Source organism: Olea europaea, chromosome 10 (assembly GCF_002742605.1).
Source record: "Olea europaea var. sylvestris chromosome 10, O_europaea_v1, whole genome shotgun sequence".
Taxonomy (NCBI): domain Eukaryota; kingdom Viridiplantae; phylum Streptophyta; class Magnoliopsida; order Lamiales; family Oleaceae; genus Olea; species Olea europaea.
The window spans coordinates 33,668,647-33,672,818 of NC_036246.1; the positions used below are offsets into that span (position 1 = coordinate 33,668,647).

General features: G+C 38.4%; 1 pseudogene; it reads right to left on the reverse strand.

Annotated features, from left to right (window-relative positions):
* LOC111400563 lies at window positions 1-1,244 on the reverse strand (annotated as a pseudogene).
* Window positions 1,245-4,172: the final 2,928 nt, after the last annotated feature.

Below are 4,172 nucleotides of genomic sequence, written 5' to 3' on the forward strand. Positions count from 1 at the left end.
CTATATTCCTGCAGGAATTGTAAAACTAATAGGATACTTTTGTGCATTTTCTGATGAAATCTGTATTGATTGATCAAATCCGGCATCAGTGCTTGAGCTCATGCCACCCTTGAGCTCTTCCATTTTCAATCTTCCTTTGGAAAAACTCGATACAATTTCATCGTCCACATTTTCTGCATCTTCTCCAGACAAATAAACGAGGGAATCCTCCTCGGACATGAAGCCCCATTCATCTGGAGACAACTCACAACCGAATTCATCCTCACACTCAGTTACGAGCAACATAGGTTCGATCTCGTTCAAGCTTTCATCGTCCTCTAGTTCTTCGACCTCGTCACCGTCATCCAAAACTTCAACAAATGGATGATTCAACAGCATTTCAGCCGTCCATCTGTACATGGTCTTTCTCACAAAACAACCCTTAAGAAAATCCTTTGCTTCCTGTGATATCTCATTCGGTATTTTAGGCACCGAATTCCCTTCCCCGATCTTCCTAAGAATATCATCAGCATTCAACTTTTCTTCTCCTTCCCATGGAAGTTTCCCCGTTAGCATCTCAAGAACAATACACCCAAGCGCCCAAATATCACTCGGAGCCTCTTGCACATGATCTACCACAGCCTCTGGTGACAAATACATAGGGGTACCCTTCCAATAAGGCTCTGATTTCCTCTTCTTTGTTTCGTCGTCCTTTTTGCCAACCCAAAATCCCCAACCTTTGCCCTAAACTCGCTAATCCTCCCTCCCCCTCTTCTAGCATTCGACACAAGCAAGATATTATCCGGCTTCAAATCACAATGAACATACCCAAATCCATGTATATGATTTAAACCTCTAAGAATGCACCTTGCATATACCTTAACCTCAAATTCGGGCAACAAATTGTCACCAAATTTCTTGATCCGATCGGCTAAGGTTACGCCCGAGCCATACTCGAGCAACAGGTTATACACCATCACACCATTGTCCCCCATTGTGATTTCTTCACCAAAGCATTTAATTATACTAGGGCAGCCTTTCACATTGCTGAAAACCTCTCTCTCCTTCTGAATTGAACCTGAAACTGAAACCTCGGCCGATTTTACAGCCATGATAGATGGAAAATAACTGTGTTTCAGTATGGGATTCTTGATAATAGCCAAATAAACACACCCGAAACTCCCTTTTCCAATCATTGAACCCCGAAACCATGAAACCCCATCTCCATATTTATCTCGAACTTCGATTTCTTTCTTCACCTCCATTATAAATTCACCAATATATCGATTACCTGAATTTTCTTGAAATAGGGCCACAAAACAAAAGCGAAACTTACGAAACTTAAATGGTTATTGAATTTGAGGTTTTTCAAGAAAATTAAAATCCCATTTAGCTCCCGTTTTACCCCATTACCTAAAAATGAAAATGGGGGGAATAATATTTTTTAGAAAAATGAGTGGTTAAAAAAGAAGGAAAAGTTTTCGATTTACGTGTAATATTATTTTATGGAAAATTGTGAAAATAGGAGAGAGAAAAATGGAATGTAATGTAATTGAATTTAATGGGGATCAAACGGGGGCTTAGGTTTGAGGGAAGAAAATTCATATATGTGAAGTGTCACCCAGGGGTGGGATGAGGAGGGTTGGGTTACTCTGCAGTTTCTTACATGAAATTGTAAGAATAAAACAGCACTTCTCTTTAAGGAAATTAAAGTAAGGAATATTATAACTGGAATAACGGTCTTGTGTCTTTTAGCGTGTGGCTGTCATTCTCTATTCCACATCCCAGGTTTTGAATTGCATCTAATTAAGAATTACTAAAAATGATGTTGCTTCTAGTGTTTATTTAGTGTTTTGGGGGAATGAGATGCATAATTGAGTTGTGGTCGAGTTCTTGCTTTTATCTCATTTTATAAAAAAATTTATAGTGCCCATATAGGCTACTTCCTATCCTCTTGCTAATTGAGTTTGCTTCCTACGAGCTCATGTATTATTGTGCACGTAGATGGGGTTCGACTTTACAAATCCAAATACCATATGATTGGATTATGACGATGGTGGTGGGACAAATGATGGTACAATTCAATAGAGTTGAACCTCACACAATGCATATACAAGAAAATTAAAGTAGCGAAAAACCAAATAGCAATAGAGGCACCGCTCTCCTTTTTCTTGGCACTTTTGCGGTGCACTTGTCCGCAGGCTATTATACGTCAGTATGATTATAAAATATTATAACTCTCTAAGACAATGAGACAGGTAGTACTATTAACAATCATCTTGCTCGCTGGTCTTTTTGACTTTTTTAATTATCACGATCAAATCAAAGTAACAAGAAATCCAAGTGAAAGAAGTAATAGAGGCTATTTTCCTTTAAACCAAAGGTGTGTCTGCCTTCAAGTTTCCAAACTACAACAAATATTGAATCTCCAACTATGAATTTAATAAGAACCCGAAAATACAATGAGAATATTTTGTTTATCAAATTTCTAAAAGCCATCGTTGGTCAGAATATAAAGGTTTGCCACCTACAACTCTCAACTTATTTCTTGTTGAAATTGACAGTCACAGAAAAGTATAAATACTTTTCATTCATACAAGAGATTATGTGCTTGTTTGGTGGCTATTTTTAAGCTAATTAAATCAATTTTTTAATCGTTATTTCACTATTCCAGCCGTCATTTTTGAATTATTCTTTTACAGGTAGGACTCACTTTATCTCTAACGTTCAAAAAATCAGTTCTCGAAATCTCTACCTAACAAGCTCTACATAGTCTACTTTCAATTTTACATAGAGAAAATGAACTTCGGATCCCCAAAAATATATATTGAAGCTCAGAGTAGAATTTGTTCGACCTAGTAAAAAGGCCGGTATAAAAATGCACCTTTACAGAATAGGTATACACACTTGGAAACCCTATCCATGTACAGTCTCAAACATATCTATTTCGTTATCGCTTTTTCCTCATTTAAATAAATCCGAGGAAACATCTTCAAGTAAGTGTTGTTTTCCAGAAGTTGCCTAAAAATTCGAAGCAAGAATTGAAGAGATTTTACGTTTCACCAATTACTCAAGGAATACATGGAGGATTCTTCGATTCTTCTTGAGGAGCGATAGTTTACTAGCAATGGTCATGAAATGTGTGGCCACAAGGAAGAACAGCAACAAATGGTGGAACAGCAGGCTGATATACAGGACCTTCGATCGTGAATGAGAGATCCCTCTTGCACAGAAAATACTTCTGTCTGAGTGTCTTAGGAGGTTCATCCAAACCTGCAAATATGTAGAAACTTGGTTATTTTATTCCAATGAGTTATAGCTCATATACGTACCATGCGGAAAGTCATTACACAAAAAGACAGTTTCTTGAAGTACGTAAAACCTTAAGAGGATTTTATTGCAGCCCAACTCAGCTAATAAGCAACATTAAGATAAAATGGATCAGCTGACCAACATATAGTGATAGTCCAATGATCATACACTTTGTAGATGATAATGTCCAAATCATTGCACTAAAACTTCGAGAACTGCAAAAATTACTTAATGTCAATATAGAGATGATGATATGTGAAAGCGTCAAAGGAGATACCTTGCCATTTTATTGGAAGAATAGAAGGGACAGGAGGTCGGGCTGAAGCAGGAGCTGGAATGCTAAGTTGTTGGTGGGATACAGAGGGGGTCTAGCTGATTGAGGAATCATCCTTTTGCGTTTACTAGAGGGGGCATATAGAGAATTTGCATTCGCTTTTCTTTTAAGAGATGCCTTGGAAGCCTGAGATTGGATATTAACTTTTGGAACGGGAATAACCTGACCTGTAAACAGTTCGCAACACTCATTACAGGAAGCTGCACCTAGAATTCACGCCAAAGTAAATGAAAAATAGATGAATATTAAATACCATTGGCACATTCAGAGTAGTGATGTCAAAATGGGCGGATCGGTTTGAACCGGCCCGACCTAGTCGGGGATTGAAATGATCCATTAAAATTATTGAACCGGACTGTTTCGGTTAGCGGTCGGGCCTTAACTGGCCCGAAAAAATTGTATGGACCCGAGGACCACTCATGGCCCGAAAAATTGCCAGGTGGTCGGCGGGCCGGTTCGATTTGATCCAAAACGAATCGAACCGCTTACATGGATGAAGCCGGGATATACAAGCTTTATGGTTACGACATGTGACAGGCCTGTCATA